The sequence below is a fragment of the Ceratotherium simum genome, chromosome X (assembly GCF_057802395.1).
Source record: "Ceratotherium simum simum isolate JZ-2026a chromosome X, ASM5780239v1, whole genome shotgun sequence".
NCBI lineage: Eukaryota > Metazoa > Chordata > Mammalia > Perissodactyla > Rhinocerotidae > Ceratotherium > Ceratotherium simum.
In genome coordinates, this window is record NC_141940.1 from 121,305,992 (window position 1) to 121,324,267 (window position 18,276).

An 18,276-nucleotide genomic window follows, 5' to 3' on the forward strand; every position below is an offset into this window, starting at 1 on the left:
CAGACTGCAAAGGGGCATATGGCACAAGAAAGGGCAAGAACTTTTGGTAATGGGAGAGACAGGCATGCAAACAACTCAATATATGTATGGGCGAACGATTTCTGGGCAAAAATAAGAAGTGACTATCGTGAGGGTGATGTGCAGGAAGTGGATAGAAAGGAAAGAGTAAGTAACAAGAATACTTTCTAGAGAAGAAGCTGCTGAAGCAGAGTGTAAAAGAAGAGGTGTAGGTGGGTTAGAAGATTGTGGTGGGAAACCTTCACCCCTATGTCCACTCTCTGAGGGCAAAGATTTACTGCTCTTTAACTGTTTCTTCTAGTTTGTCCCTCCACATTCCAAGCAACATGCTAACACAAACACGCACACACAAACACACACATCCCGCCCCTATGCCAATAGTTATATACAATTTTGGATAAATCATGGTTTAGTATTTACATTATTATGACTATGAACATATTTGTAATGACTGATGATGAATTTGTTTCTTGTACAACTTTTTCACTAGAGTTTAATACTTGCCTTTTTTCCCTTTATCTATCTAGTTTTTAATGATTATTCCTAAATTTCCTGTCAGCGTTGTAAATCTCTCAATTCATTCAAAGATATCAACTACTCTATATGTTTCATTTTTTTCCCCTGGAGACGTCACTCTTAGATAAGCACCTCTGCCACCACCCAATTCTAGACTGTTTGGAAATGACTTCTGCCTGTTGTCTTCCTGGGGCTTCCTTTTAGCCTTTCCTGTCCTGTGCTGGGTCTCTGGTTCCTGGGTGCCATGTATTCTTCTTTGCATTGTTTTTGGAGCACATCAGTTTTTGAGATCTTGAAAATCAGAAAATGTCTGTATTTTACCCACCCACTTGATTGGTAGTTTGGATATAAAATTCTAGGTTTAGAAACATTTCTCTCAGAATTGTTAAGCAGTTGCTTCATTGTCTTCTAGTTTTCATTGTTACTGTTGAGAAGTCAAATGCCATTTCTTTTTTTTTCTTCCTAAATATTTTTAACATCTTCTCTTTCTTCCAGTGGCCTGAAAAGATGTGCCTTGATATACACCACTTTGCTTTCATTGGCTTGGCACTTGATGGGACCATTCATTCTGGAAACCCATATCCTTCACGTGGGGGATATTTTCTTGTTTTATTAATTTTCTTGATAAGATGCTCCCCTCCCTTCTTCTTCATTCTCTCTTTTAAGGAACCTCTGTTACTCATATGTTGGATTCCTAGACTGGCACGCTAATTTTCTTATATTTTTCTCTTATTTTCTATCACTTTTTCATTTTGTTTTATTTTTTAGGAAATTTTAAAAATTTCCCAACCATTTTTTTTTTAAAGATTTTATTTATTTTATTTTTTCCCCCCAAAGCCCCAGTAGATAGCCGTATGTCATAGCTGCACATCCTTCCAGTTGCTGTATGTGGGACTCGGCCTCAGGATGGACGGAGAAGTGGCGCCTCGATGCGCACCCGGGATCCGAACCCGGGCCACCAGCATTGCAGCCCGCGCACTTAACCACCAAGCCACAGGGCCGGCCCTCCCAACCATTTTATTAGGTTTATTTCTGCTATCATATTTGAAATTTCCAAGACATGTGTGTATGTATTTGTATGTATGTGTGTATGCATGTATATGCATGTGTGTGTTTGTGTGAGTATGTGCATGTGTGTATACATGTGCAGATACAAGGCATGTGGGTTTGCCAGTCCCTGGTAATGTGATATGAACTGCTGCTGTCAGACCAAAGGGTTTAGCAGAGAGGAAAAATGAAGCTCTTTTGGAGTTACAAACTGAATTTGTGACTGGTCCTGGTAAAATGCGTCTCCTTTCCAAACCTACAGTTGCTTATGTTTACGAAAGTGCTACTTTTGTATTTCTCAGAGCTCCCACAATTCCCTGTCTCTTGCACAATTCTCCTTTCTTTCCCATAATTCTTTGTTTCTCCTATAATTCCCCATCTCTCCCACTGTTCTCCATTTTCTCTCAAAATTTTCTGTTCTCTTGTAATATGCCACTCTCCTTCACAATTCCCCAGTTTCTCCCACAATTCTCTGTTCTTTCGCATAATTCCCTGCCTCTCCCATAATTCTCTGTCTCTCCTGCAATTCTGTTTTTTCCCACAATTCTCTGTTCTTTCCCAGAATTCCCCATGTCTCCCACAATTCTTTATTCTCTTCCGCAATTCCCTGTCTCACTCACAATTCTCTGTTCTTTCCCACAGTTCTGTTTCTCCCATGATTCCTTGTCTTTCCCACAATTTTGGCGGGGGGTTGTTTTAATTGTTTTTTTTAATTCAGATATAATTGACATATAACATTATATAAGTTTCAAGTGTACAACATAGTGATTCCATATATGTATATGTTGGGAAGTGGTCACCACAATAAGTCTAGTTAACATCCATCACCACACATAGTTACAATTTTTTTTCTCGTGATCAGAACTTTTAAGATCTACTCTCTTAGCAACTTTCAAATATATAATACAGTATTATTAACTGTAGTCAGCTTGCTGTGCCTTATATCCCTAGGACTTATTGATTTTATAACTCGAAATTTGTACGTTTTGACCACCTTTATCCATTTCACTGCCCCCCCAACCTGCCTCTGGCAACCACCAACAATCCGTTTTCTGAGATCTTTTTTTTTTTAAGATTCTACATATAAGTGAGATCACACGGTATTTGTCTTTCTCTGTCTGACTTATTTTGCTTATCAAAAAGTCCTCACGTTCCATCCATGTTGTGGCAAATGGCAGGATTTCCTTCTTTTTTATGGCTGAATAATATTCCATTGTATATATGCCACATTTTCTTTATCCATTCCTCCATTGATGGACACTTAGTTTGCTCTTGGCTATTGTAAATAATGCTGCAGTGAACGTGGGGGTGCATATATCTTTTTGAGTTAGTGTTTTCATTTCTTTCAGATAAATACCCAGAAGTGGAATTTCTGGGTCATATGGTAGTTCTATTTCTAATTTTTTGAGGAAACTCCATACTGTTTTCCATAGTGGCTGCACCAATTTACTTTCCCACCAACAGTGCACAAGGGTTCACTTTTCTCCACATCCTCACCAACACTTGTTATTTCTTATCTTTTTGGTAATAGCTATTCTAACAGGTGTGCAGTGATATCTCATTTGGGTTGATTTGCATTTCACTGATGGTTAGTGATGTTGAGTACCTTTTCATGTACCTGTTGGCCATCCGTATGTCTTCTTTTTTTTTTTTATGGGGAAGATCGGCCCTGAGCTAAAATCTGCCAATCCTCTTCTTTTTTTATTATTTTTTTTTTTTGCTGAGGAAGACTGGCCCTGGGCTAACATCCATGCCCATCTTCCTCTACTTTATATGGGATGCTGCCACAGCATGGCTTAACAAGCGGTGCATTGGTGCATGCCAGGGATCCGAACCGGTGAACCCCGGGCCACCGCAGTGGAGTGTGCACACTTAACCACTTGGGCCACCTTAACCACTTGTGCCACCGGGCCAGCCCCATATGTCTTCTTTAGAGAAATGTCTATTTAGTTCCTCTGCCTTTTTCTTGATGGTTTCCTTTGCTGTGCAGAAGCTTTTTAGTCTGATGTAGTCCCACTTGTTTATTTTTGCTTTTGTTGCCTTTGCTTTTGTTGTCAAATCCAAAAGTTCATCTCCAAGACCTAAGTCAAGGAGCTTACCGCCTATGTATTCTTCTAGGAGTTTTATGGTTTCAGGTCTTACATTCAAGTCTTTAATTCATTTTGAGTTAGTTTTTGTGTATGGTATAAGATAGTGGTCCAGTTTCATTCTTTTGCATGTGGCTGTCCAATTTTTCCAACTCTACTTATTGAAGAGACTATCCTTTCCTCATTCTATATTCTTGGCTCCTTTGTCATGAATTAATTGACCATATATACATGGGTTTATTTCTGGGCTCTCTATTTTGTTCCATTGATCTATGTGTCTGTTTTCATGCCAATACCATACTGTATTGATTACTATAGCTTTGTAATACAGTTTGAAATCAGGAAGCCTGATGCCTCCAGCCTTGTTCTTTTTTCTCGAGACCACTTTGCTTAGTGGTTCCGTTCAAATTTTAGGATCATTTTTTCTATTTCTGTGAAAAATGCCACTGGAATTTTGATAGGGATTACATTGAATCTGTATATCACTTTAAGTAGTATGGAAATTTTAACAAAATTAATTCTTCCAATCCATGAGCATGGGATATCTTTCCATATATTTGTGTCTTCTTCAATTTCTTTCACCAATGTTTTATAGTTTAGTGCACAGATCTTTGACCTCCTTGGTTAAATTTATTCATAGGTATTTTATTCTTTTTCATGCAATTGTAAATGGGATTGTTTTCTTACTTTCTCTTACTGATAGCTTGTTATTAGTGTATAGAAATGAAACTGATTTCCCACAATTCCCTGTCTCACACAAGATTCTGTTCTTTCCCACAATTCTCTCTTCTCTCCCACAATTCTCCTTCTCTCCAACAATTCTCTGTTCTTTCTCAGAATTCTCTGTCTCCCACAATTCTGTTTTCTCCCCACAATGCTCTTTTCACTCCCACAATTCTCAATCTCTCCCACAATTCTCTTTTCTTTCCCACAGTTCTCTATTCTCTCCCACAATTCTCCATCTCTCCTATAATTCTCTGTTTTCCCCCCATAATTCCTAATCTTTCCCACAACTATCTGTTCTCTCCCACAATTCTCTGTTCTTTCCCCAAATTCTCCCTCTCTCCCACAATTCCCTGTTTTTTTCCCACAATTCTCTCTTCTCTCCAACTACTCTCCATCTCTCCCACAATTCCCTGTTTTACCAGTAATTCCTAATCACTACCACAAGTCTTTGTCCTTTTTCAGAATTCCCCTTGTCTCCCACAATTCTGTTTTTTTCCCACAATTCTCTATTCTCTCTCACAATTTTCCCCCACAATTCTCTATTCTCTCCCACAGTTCTCCATGTCTCCCACAATTCTCTATTTTTCCCACAACCCCTGTTTTTTCCCATAATTCCTGGTCTCGCCCACAATTCTCTGTTCTTTTCCACAATTCTCTGTTCTCTCTCACAGTTCTGTTTTATCCTCACAATTCTCTATTCTCTCCCACAGTTCTTGATCTCACCCACAATTCCGTTGTTATTTTCCTCTCACAATTTTCCTTTCTCTTACAGTTTTCCAGTGCCTCCCACCGTTCCATTGTCACTCCCAGAATTCCCCTAGCCTCCCACAGTTCTGTTTTTTACCCATAGTTCTCTATTCTCTCCCACAATTCTCCATCTCTCCTACAATTCTCTGGTTTTTCCCCATAATTCCTAATCTCTCCCACAATTATCTGTTCTCTCCTACAATTCTCCATCTGTCCCACAATTCTCTATTCTTTCCCAAAATTCTCCATCTCTCCCAGAATTCCCTGTTTGGGCCCACAATTCTCTATTCTCTCCCACAGTTCTCTGTCTTTCCCATAATTCTCTGTTTTTCCCACAATTCTCTATTCTCTCCCACAATTCTTTCTCTCTCCCACAATTCTCTGTTTTCCCCATAATTCCTAATCTCTACCACAATTCTTTGTTCTTTCCCAGAATTCCCCTTGTCTCCCACAATTCTTGTTTTCCCCCACAATTCTCCATTCTCTCCCACAATTCTGTTTTTCCCACAATTCCATATTCTCTCCCACAATTCTCCATCTCTCCCACAATTCCATTTTTTCCCCATCACAATTCTCCTTTCTCCTACAATTTTCCAGTGCCTCTCACAATTCCCCTGTCACTCCCAGAATTCCCTTTATCTCCCACAATTCTGTTTTTTTCCCACAATTCTCTATTCTCTCCCACAATTCTCCATCTCTTCTACATTTCCCTGATTTTCCCTTAATTCCTAATCCCCTAATTCCTAATCCACACAATTCTTTTTTCCTTCCAAGAATTCCCCTTGTCTTCCACAATTCTCTATTCTCTCCCACAATTCTCCATCTCTTCTACATTTCCCTGATTTTCCCTTAATTCCTAATCCCCTAATTCCTAATCCACACAATTCTTTTTTCCTTCCAAGAATTCCCCTTGTCTTCCACAATTCAGTTTTTTTCCCCCAAATTCTCTATTCTGTCCCAGAATTCTCCAACTCTCCCACAACTCTCTGTTTTTTCCCATAATTCTCTTTTCTCCCACAGTTCTCCATCTCTCTCACAATTTTTTCTTAGTTCCAATAATTCCCTGTTTCTCTTATAATTCTTTTTTCTTCCCAATTCCCCATTTTCTCTCACACATTTTCATTCTCTCACAATACTTGATCTTTCACAATTTTCTGTTTCTCACACAATCCTCTCTCATCCCCACGATTCTTTGTTCTCTCCCACTATTCCCTGTGTCTTCTATAATTCTCTGTTCTTTCCTACAATTTTCCTTGTCTCCCACAATTATTTATTTCTGCAGAATCCTCTATCTCACCTACAATTCTTTTTCTTGTCCACAATTCCTTGTTTCTCCTACTATTTTCTCTTCTTTCCCAGAATTCCCCATGTCTCCCACAATTCTTTATTTTACCCTCACAATTTCCTTTCACTTCCATAATTCTATGGTCTTTCTCACAATTTTCCATGTCTCTTAAATTCTTTATTTTCTCCCACAATTCTCCATCACACCCACAGTTCTCTATTCTTTCCCACAATTCTCTGATTCTCCCACAATTTTCTGTTTCTTCCATAATTCTCCTTCTTTCCCACAGTTCCCCATCTATTCAATAATTCTCTTGTTTCTCCCATAATTCCCTGTATCTCCTATGATTTCCTTTCTTTCCCATAATTTACTGTCTCTACCATAATTTTTTATTCTCACTCACAATTCTCTGCTTTCTCACAATTTTCCACTTTCTTACAATATTGTGTTCTCTTTCACAATCCCCTAGTCTCTCTTCCAGTTCCCTACTCTATCACACTTCTCATTTCTCTTAGAATACTCCATTCTCTTTCACAATTCCCTGTCTCTCCCACAATTCTCCCTTCTCTCCCATAATTCTCTCATCTCCCCCACAATTCCCCATCTCTTCTACTATTCTCTGTTCTCTCTCAAAATTTCTTAGATCCCTTTCACAATTTCTTCAAAGACCTGGGGCCCATCCCACATCTCCAAGGTTTCCCAGGACCAGGCCCCTAGGTGAAGGGAGCACAAAGATTGCATCCCATTCAGGAGGGGCATAGCCAGAGTGTGGGAAGAGGATATGACCTGCGAATGAGGATGTGACACAGAAGGTAGGGTTTCAGTGGCAAAGCACAGCTAGCTTTGGGTGGGGTACAGGTGTGGCCAAGGAGGAAAGCAAGGGTAGGCCAAGAGGAGCGTGAGCCAGATGAGTGGTGTAGGCCTAGGCAGAGAGGAGGGGCATGACCATGTAGGGAGGGGCATGGGCATGGAAAAGTGCAGGGATGTGATGGAGGTGGCAGAGGAATGGCTCCAGCAGGGCAGGAGTGGGAAAGTTCATGGTTATAATGGAGTGCAGGTAGCCTGGGAGGGCATAGCTAAAGGGGAGCACAAGGGGCTAATTCCTTGTCTCTCACACAATACTCTATTATAGCACTTGACAAAAAAAATTGTAATTATTTATTTAAAAGTATATTTCTCTTACCTCCTATTTGAAGTTAGAAATATATCTTATTAAGCTGTCTATCCCCTATATTAGTGCTACTCAAAATGTGTCACCCCAGTGGGGCCCAGTTCACAGACTGCTAAGCAGTCTACCGTGAGATGAGGAACTTGGACCAGAAGGAAAGCAAGGCATTGCTTCCTCTGTCAAGAATATGTTGCTGTGAAAAACATGTCATCTCAAAAAAAATCGTGCTTAGGGACGGCAGATTTATATTCCATACAACCTTGTTATCTCATCTTGGACCAGTAACTAGCAGTTCCTGAATGGCATTTGAGTAGCTAGCACTGCTCTATTACTTACAGTCTAGTTCCTGACTTACAAATGAGCAGTCATTGAAGCAGTCAGTAAGCAGGCACTGAAGGGATAAAGGAGTCAGTGAATCTTGGACTACATCATTCATTCAGCAGTACTTATGGAGCATCTGTGATTTGCCAGGTCTTTCCTGTGTTAAGTGCTGGGAATACAAAGGTTAATACGCTGGGCAAAGTCCCTGTTCCTATGGAATTTCCCTTCTAGTAAACAAATAGATCAACCAATCAATGACCAATCCAATACACAAACAGGTAAATAATTTCAAGGTATGAGAAACACCATGAAGAAAATGAAACAGGTGGTGTGACAGAGATTGAAGGGTGTGCTGCTACTCAAAGGCAGCAGGTTTGCATCTCCTGGAAGCTAGAAATGCTGAATGGCAGCCCCAACCTCTCTCCCCAACCACTGAGTCCAAGTCTGTATTGTAACAGGAGATCCGTGTGCACAGCACAGATTGAGAGCTCTGGATCCAGCCTCAGATGTGGTCGTCAGAAAGACCTCTCTAAGGAGGTGACATTTTAGCTGAGACCTGTATGATGAGAAGGACCCAGAACATAAAGATCAGGACAGGTTCCAGACAATGGGAACAGCAAAGGAAGGCGTTCCACGATTGGAATGAACAGGGGAAGCCAGCGTGGCCCACACAGAGTGGGTGAGGGGCACAGAAGAGTGAGTGTGGGGCAGAAGGGTAGGACTGGATGTGGGGGCTGGATTGCACTGGGCCTCCTTGGCCACGGGGAGGAGTTTGCATTTTAATCTAAGTGAAATGTGAAGCCATAGATGGGTTTTGAAAAGAAGAGTTATTTGAGAATTTGTTTTTCTCAATTTTCTCTTCACCACTCTCCAGTTGTGCCTGGGGACCTTCACTTGGCTCCCATGAACATCGCAGTCTTTGCTATGGCCTGAACACATGAAAGCAAGTTCCTAAGACACAGCCAAGGGGCTCCCTCATAGCTCAGTGTTCCACCGGGCCTGCTAGGATTCACCAGGACTCACCACATCTGTACTTAGAGGGACCATGTCTATATCATGTCTGTATCAAGGGCCAGGGCTGCCTCTCACTCTTTGAAATAAATGCTACGTTTCTTCAAAGGGATTTGTTGCCGGTAAAATTAGATTACTAGAGGTTATCATTCTGTTTAGCATTTTCAATACCATAGTAATAACTTCAGAGTATATATTATTGCTAATCAGTAAGTCCCAAGATTTTGTGGGTTTTTTTTTTTATGAGAGTCCAGGATCTCTTCATATAAACCTTTAAAAAATGAATTAATTTTAATTCACTGATTTTAGATAACTATCTTTTATTGTGGATCACTCCCGACTTATCTGAACCCTAGTTCCATGTCTCCAGATGTACACAGAACATCACTCTTTGAAAAAGTTTCTCCAATTTATAGCTGAACTTATTTAAGACTGGACTCTCCTTGATACCTGCCAAGTGGGGCTGGGTGGGCACTGACAGGCCTGCTGTGGAGCCAATTCTGAAAACTGAAGGCTGTGCTCTGATGAATGCCGACAAGGTGATGCCCAGCCTCTTTCTCTGTTTGGGAATCCATCATATATAAGGTTTGATAGGAGGCAGGACCTTGCTTCCCTCTATAGCAGTGATTCTCAACTGAGGGGGAGGATTTTGCTATCCCCATCCAGGAGGCATTTGGCAATGTCTGGAGACTTTTTTTGTGTGTGTGAGGAAGATTAGCCCTGAGCTAACATCCATGCCAATCCTTCTCCTTTTGCTGAGGAAGACTGACCCTGAGCTAACATCCATGCTGATCTTCCTCCACTTTATGTGGGATGCCACCACAGCATGGCCTGACAAGTGGTGCGTTGGGCGCGCCCGGGATCAGAACCCGGGATCCGAACCCGGGCTGCCAGCAGCGGAGTGCGCGCTTAACTGCTACACCAGGGGGCTGGCCCCTGGAGACTTTTTTGGTTGTCACACTGGGGGTAGGGATTGCTACTGGCATTGAGTGGATCGAGGACAGGGCTGCTGCTCAACATTCTACAATGCATAGGACAGCTCTCGAAACAAAGAATTATCTAGCCCAAATGTCAGTAGTGACAAGGTTGAGAAACCCTGTTCTAGGCAAACCAAAGGCAAGAAACTTTCTGTCCTTGAAAGCTGGCAGCTGGAGCATGGGCTCCTATCTCCTCAGCCTGGCCAGTATATAATATACATATGAGCTTACTTGTGTGTATATGTGTGTGTGTTTATGTGTACACTAAGTAACTACATTGGGACAATTTAACTTATTTCCCCTTCTTTCCACCCCAAACCAACACTCACAGTCATTCTGAAGCTGAAATGGGGTGGGGGGGAAGAAGCTTTTGTTTAATAGTAAACTTATTATGATGATGATGATGATGTTATTGTGATTAAGTTATTAGGCTAGTTGTTGCCACAAGAGGGCCTTTATGAGTGACTTAACATGGTAGACTTATAAATGTGGGAGTATCACTGGTAACAATAGGTGAAATGCACGTTGCTCTGGAGAGGAGCTATGTAGAGCAACATTAGTTACCACCCACGCAGGCAGGAAACATCAGTATAATCCTGCCTAGAGGAGTGGGAGATTTCATCCTTCCTTCCCTGTGGAAATAATTAATAGTGGATCTGGTTTGCTAATAATTACCAAAGTTAAAGAGAAATGGAGCAAAAATAGGGTTATGTTAATGACATTTCCAACAGGTATTGGATTTGTCTTTCACATTTTAAAGTATAAACTATAGTCAAGCACCTTCCAACATGATTTTTCTTTTGAAGGGGAGGAACATAGTAGACTATAGTTGTCTGAAATTACCATTGTACTGTATAAAGAGAAAACTAAGATGAAGAAGGTAAGAAGAGAGTAAAAGAAATGGCTGCTGACTTTGAAAAATATATAGGTTTAGGGGCAAGATGAGTTCAGTGTTGGACACCCTGCATCTGTGATGACCATGGTTATCTAGGCAGTGAAATCCAAGAGGCAGTTCAGAACGTAGAAGTGAAACTCAGGAAAGTGAGAGCTGGTTGCAAATAAAGAAACACAAATGATCTGGTATGGTTGGACATTAAAGCCACAAGTATGAATGGTGATATCCTTCAAGGATTTTGTTTTTCTTTGCCATCATTCCACATTTACCAAAGAATCTTCTGACTTTAATTGGGTTTCCCTACTAAGAAGGGAATGCTTGACTAGTCAACCTAAATATATTCCTGCCTCTTTGGCAGTTTTATTTCTTATTGTAAACATTGTGAATGAATAAATTGGAGAGAAGAGAAGTAAAAGTGGAAGGAAAATCAAGAAGGTGAGGTATCGTGGCTGTGGAGGAAGGAGGGAAGGGCTCTCTTGAGTGGTTTGGACTCACACTAAAGTGGGATTGAAGAATTAAAGCCACAAAAGACAAGTTGACAAACCATTCTCTACCACCACCACATCAAACACAGTTTTCCAAGAAATATGCTTTGGGGGCTATTAAAATTCATATTTTAACTTTTGAATCCTAGTAAGTACAGATGTTTGTGATATTATTTTATTACATGGTTTCCTTATGAAAAAAAAAGACCCAAATATATACAGGCTCTAAATGTAGAGTTATTGGTATAAATATTTAAAAGATATAATCAGAATGTAGCAAAGGTTTGGATTTTTCTTCTCTCCTTCTCCCTCTCTTGCTCTCTCTCTCATTCTTTCTCTCTCATACACACACTACAGCACCAGCAAAATAAAGCTTTACATCCAAAGAAATACATTGTGAATTATAAAACATAAAAAAAAATTGTTAATGTAAATGCTAAGATATGTTACTCTTGCCCCTCTGCTCTGGGGGCTCTCTACTAATTTGCTCAAGGGTCCTCTTTAGTTGCACCTACCTTGATGTCACTTTGGAAGCAGAGGCAGCCATGTTAGTAGGAAGCCTAATGCACGAGGTTATCTGAGGAGTGCTCTTTCGTCCCCAAATCTCTATCTTATCACCTGTATCAGTCAGGGTTCTCCAATGAAACAGAACCAATAAGAGATCTATCTGTCTCTCTATGTATCTATTGAGAGGTTTATTTTAAGGAATTGGTTCACACAGTTGTGAGGACGACCAAGTCTGAAATTTGAAGGGCAGGCTGGCAGGCTGGAAACTCAGCAGAAGTTGACATTGCAGTCTTGAGTCTGAAATCTGTAGTGCAGGCTGTCAGGCAAACATTTCCTGAGCTCCTGCTATGTGCTGGATATGGAGCCAGTCCCAGAAGCCAGGAGATTGGTGGTATATGTTCCCTGCTGCCTCACCAATACTCTAGGTGGTGAGACACACACATTCTGATAATTTCATTTATTGCAGTTAATTTATAAAGCTACTATGAGAGTATAAAGAAAATGTATTTAGCCATGGCCTTTACTCTGGAGGAGATGGCCTTTGAATTGACTTTTTTTTTTTACCATTTTAACTATTTTTAAGTGCACAATTTAGTGGCATTAAGTACATTTACAATGTTATGCAATCATCACTGTGAATTGACTTTGAAGGGCTAAGTAGGGGTTATTCTAGTGTAGCAGACACTGTTAGATGCTACAGAACAGCTATTGTCTCCCTGCCTCCATTTTTTTTTTACACAAATGGTAGCATACTTCACATAGTGTTTTCACTCTTGTTTTTCTTCACTTAAAATATCTTGGAGGTTTTCCATATCGATACATAAAGTGTTCTTTTTTGTTTTTATTTAACAGCTGTACACTCTTCCATTGTACAGATTAATATAATTTATGTAACTGGTCTCTTACTGATAAACTAAGTTTAGATTCCTTCTAATACTTTCTTATCAAAAACAATGCTACAATGAGTAATACTCACATCATTTCTCACATGTGTGAGCATATTTGTGGAATAACACCTAGAATCGAAGTAACTGGGTCAGGAGGAATTTGCTTTCATCTTTGATAGACATTTCCAAATTACCCTCAATAGGTGGTTGTACCAATTAACACTTCCCTCTAGAATGTTTGGGAGAGCCTGTTTCCCCACACCTGCATCAACACCGAGTATCGCTCTTTTGGTTATTGATTTTGTAGGAACTATTTACATAGTAAGGAAATTAACTCTTTTTTTTTAAAGTATGAGTGTATTAGTCTGCTTGGGCTGCCATAACAGAATAACGTAGGCTGGGTGGCTTAAACAACAGAAATTTATTTTCTCACAGTTCTGGAGGCTGGAAGTCCAAGATCAAGTTGCCGTCAGGGTTGGTTTCTGATGAGGACTCTCTTCCTGCCTTGTAGACAGCTGCTTTCTTGCTGCGTCCTCACTTGGCCTCTTCTCTGTGCACATGCCGAGAGGGAGCTCTTTGGTGTCTCTTCCTGTAAGACACTAGTCCTATCAGATTAAGGCCCCACCCTTATGACCTCATTTAACCTTAATTACCTCCCTAAAGACCCCAACCCCAAATATGACTATATTTGGGGATAGGGCTTTGACATATGAATTGGGCAGGGGGGACATAATTCAGTCCGTAACTGAGTTAGAAATATTTTCTCAGTTTGTCATTTTCTTTTGTTGTTGTTTGTGGTGAGTTTTGCTTTGAGTAATTTTTATGCACCTTAATTTTACAGTCTTTTCTTTTATGGTTTCTGAAGCATTTTCTCTTAAGTCCTAAATGAATTCTTCCAAGTTTTTTCAAATTTTTAAAGGTTTTCACTTTTTACTTTACACCTTTCATATATTTGAAATTTACCCTGGTGTAAGAAATAAGGTACAGCTCCAATCCCCCCTCTATTTTTTTCAAACAGTTACTCAATTGTTTTAGGACTATTTATCCAATAAACCATCCCCCACTCCCCTTACACACAGACAGATTTGAGATGTCATCTCATTATTAAGACACTAAATTCCCATGTGTACTTGTATCTATTTTTGGACTTTTTACTCTGAGCCATTGTTGTATCCATGACACATCAATAACACATTAGTTTAAGTTTTAGGATCGTCTGGCAAATCAGTCCCCTCTCATTACTCTTTTTTTTCAGAATTTTTCTTGATACTTTTGCTTGTTTGTATTTCTGAATGAAATTTGGAGTTGGCTGGTCAAGTTTTTTTTTTTTAAATCTGGATAGTAATTTATTGGGATTATGTTAAGTTTGTATATTAATTTAGAAAGACTAGAACTCTTTAGAAAAATGAGTCATCCTATACATGAATATGCAGTGCCCTCCCAAATGTTCAAGTTTTCTTTGGTGTCCCTCAATACTGTTTCAAAGTATTTCTTAAAATCTTGAATATTTCTTGAGTTTATTCCGTGGTACGTAAACTTTGTTGTTGCAATGTAAAAGAAATCTTTTCTTTCCTTATATCTTCAAACCATTGTTGGTATATTTACGAAAACTCTTGACTACATTCACCTTATGTTCTGCAATGTTTTGAATTCTCTTATTATCTTTACTCATATTTTTTGTTTGTTTATCTTGGATTTTCCAGGGATTCTTTCATATAATGTCAATCAGTAATAATGTTACTTCTTCATTTCCAACTCTAATGCCTATAATTTTTTTTCCTGCTAATTGCATGAGCTAGAACTTTCCAGTGAAATATTAAATAATAGAAGTAGTAGTGGACATTCCTAATTTTTGTGGGAATGTGTCTAGTGTTATTTATCCATTAAGCATTGTGTTAACTTTTAGATTGGCGTGGATATAGTTTTTTTATCATGTTCATGAAGTATCTATCTATCTCTGTTTTATTATGAGTTTTAACAAAATCAACTGTGAGTGGACTTCCACAGAAGATGATAAAGAGGTTGAGTTTCCCATCTAGGTCAATGTGAACTGAGCCAGCACAGGCAGAAAGAGGAGTCCAGAGACAGAGGTGACCATGTGTACATAAGGCCCTGAGAAGTACCATGTAGCTTAGGGAAACTTGATCTTCCATGGACCTGGAGATTCAAGTGCATCAGATCTTGAGCTCCAGGGGTTAGGGAGGTCAGGCCTAGCTAAGAAAGGCTTACGTTTTGCTTAAGGGTGAATTTATTAAATAAATATTATACAAAATGTGGTGAGTTGATTATGAAGCATTCTTTGGTCATAGAGTTATATATGTGTGTCTGTGTATCTGTACAGTTGCTTTAGTTTTATAGTTTATTTTATTTTTATTTTTTTATTGTGGTAACATTGCTTTATAACATTATGTAAATTTCAGTTGTACATCATTGTATTCCAATTTCTGTACAGACCAATGCTTCTCACACTTCAGTTTGCACACAAATCCCTCAGGGATTCTGTTAAAATGCAGATGCTGATCGGTAAGTCTGGATGGGGCATGGGAGTCTGCATTTCTAGTTCTCACAAGCACCCAGGTAGTGCCAGTACTGCTAGTCCAAGGACCACACTTTGGATGGTCAGGCTTTAGAGTGCCCAATGTGTTGTCCAGAGAAAAAAATTACAGAGGTAGGGAGTAAGCATTTAGAAACTTTTGTACAGTTTAAAAGAGTGATTTGGGTCGGCCCCGTGGCTTGGCGGTTAAGTGCGTGCGCTCCGCTGCTGGCGGCCCGGGTTCGGATCCCGGGATCGCACCAACGCACCGCTTCTCTGGCCATGCTGAGGCCACGTCCCACGTACAGCAACTGGAAGGATGTGCAGCTATGACAGACAACTATCTACTGGGGCGTTGGGGGAAAAATAAATAAATAAAATCTTAAAAAAATAAAAAAATAAAAGAGTGATTTTATATCTGATGAACCTGATACTAAAGAAATTTGGCTTGCATTTTGTATGTTTGTTTTTTATTTCATTTCATTAGTAATTTTTTATTCTTGTTTTACAAAAATATCAGTCTGTAATTGATTAGAAATTAAAAAATAACTAGTCCTTCTTTACACATAGTTGAAGAAGCACTACTTTAAAGTGCCTCATAGTGAGAGAAAGTTGCTTATTTCTTTTCTCTCATGTGGAAGCAAGAGCATTTGTCTAAAGTTTTCAGTTACCCAAAATTAATTCAGCTTTATAATATATTTAGCGAATAGAAGAGATGAGTATGACTATTCTACTATCTACAATAATAATAATATAATTAGCCCCTAACTTTATTTAAATAATAATTTAAATAATAATTATCAATGACAATAATACACTTGATTTATTTTTTAAAATTCCTTTATAATTGCTCAAAGTGGCCTCATACTTTATTTCATTGCTTTTTGCAGTATTGTAGTACCTAGCACTGAGCCACCTGAGGTGAGAAAGGATTATGCTGCACCGATGTGGTTTGAGGATCACCTACTGGGCTCCCTTCCCCAAATATATTTATCCTCAGGTGAGTCTGCTATGGTGCTGGAAATTAACACTGAGAAGTGACTGCTAAAATGAAAATGCGCTGGCATTCATTGTGAAATGTGAAATATGTGTTTTATTGTGTCAGGTTAAATGGAAATGATTGATTGTATATTATATTAGTGGTTAAACATTTAAAAGAAATTCCATTTCTCAGAACTTTCTTTGATTTTTGTTGTTGTTGTGTGTTCACATGCTGTGTTCTCTATGAGCACTTGATACATATGAGAATTGTGTGATGGAAAAAGGGTTAAAATTAAAAACGTTCTATGTGTTAATTTAAAGATTTCCTGAAAATTATGTGTGTGTGGGTCTATTATTTTATTTTAACAGGGAACAGCTCAGTCTGGCCCCCAAAGTACCACAGGAAAACACTCTGAAAGCCATCACTTTAAACCATCAACTCCAATAGATTACATTTGTTTAATAAAAGTTATGTCACTGAAAACAAACTTCAGAAGCATGCTTAGGACATTTGTTAAAGATGACAAGTGAGTAATTGTTGGGTAGTGTTTATTAGAGAGAACGTACGGTCCTTGTAAAATCATTCTTTTGTCTACTTTTCCTTTTTTTCTTTCTTCTTCTTCTTCTTTTTTTTTTGCAGGGGAAGATTCGCCCTATGCTACCATCTGTGCCAATATTCCTCCTTTCTCCCCGCCCCCCCACCAAAGCCCCAGTACATAGTTGTGTATAGTTGTAGGTTCTTCTATGTGAGCCACCACCACAGCATGCCTACTGACAGATGAATGGTGTGGTTCCACACCCGGGAACGGAACCCAGGCGGCTGAAGTGGAATGTGCTGAACTTTAACCACTAGGCCATCAGGGCTGTCTCTCCTTTCTTTCTTTACTGTTCTCTCTTCTCCCTCGCTCCCTCACTTCCTTCTGTCTCTCCATCCTTCTCTCCCCACCAGTCCCCCGTTCCTTTGCTTTTAACAAATTATTGAGTACCTACTATGTCCAAGATATTATGCTAGACACAAAAAGAGAGAGAAAAGATGTGCTTTGGCACTCATAATGAGGCCCCCAGACCATTAGGATTTAGGATTCTTGAACAAAGAAATTCGATGAAGTTTATCCTCCAAAGGCAAGAGGAGACGAGTGGCCAGCAGAGCAGAATGTGCTGGCCGGAAAGCAGACAAGATCTGAGTAAAGGAAGCTGAAGGACACACACTTCCACTCAGGATTTAACAGTGGCAGGAATGCTTGGTGTGTAGCAGGTTAGCACTGGGTTAGTATTATTTAAAGGACTACAAGCCTGGCCTCTAATTTAAAAGTGGTGTGGGAGTGGGGCACAGCAGGTGGTGAACCAAAGGAATTTAGCGTGAGCTGAAAAATAAGCTGAAGTACTAACTCCATTATGGGTTGGGAGGCAAGAACCTTCCCTTTTTTGAGTTGATGATAAGCCTCTTCAGTCTGGTTTGCTTTCCAAAATTCCACTTCTTCCTTTTCTGGAAAACGAGGTGAAATACTTTATGCCAGCCACCAAAAGCATTAACTGTATTTAATGTGAATTGGTGAGCTTATTATGCTATAAGAATGTCTCTTGGCTGTTTCTTATGCTCTCTCCCTCAAAATAGTTTGTATTTTTGGAATCCCACATAGCCCACATTTTGTTTTTCAGAGAAAACATTCAATGGCTGTGGTTGGATGAGTTCTCTTCTCTACTCTACGCAACCAAGGCCAGCTAGGTCTCTAGGCCATCTTGATGCCACTTGCTGAGAGTCTTTTCTGTGTTTAGTAATTTGGTACTGGTTATTTCCACCTTCTCTGAGAACAGAGCCTCAGAATAGAGACCAGATTGAAAAAAATCTAAAAAGTCTCTTTTGCTCTGAGAATCCTGAAAGCAGATATTACATCTTATCCATCTTCTCTCCTTGGTACCTCGCACAATGTCTGGCACACACCTACTGTATAGACGGATGGATGGAGGTAAACAGGAAGAAAAATAAAGCCCACAACACACCACCAAGTGACTGCAAAATTATTCCTGCAGTGAAGACACATTTTTTTTCTCCTTTGCTTTCCGTTGAATACCTTTCTAAACTTG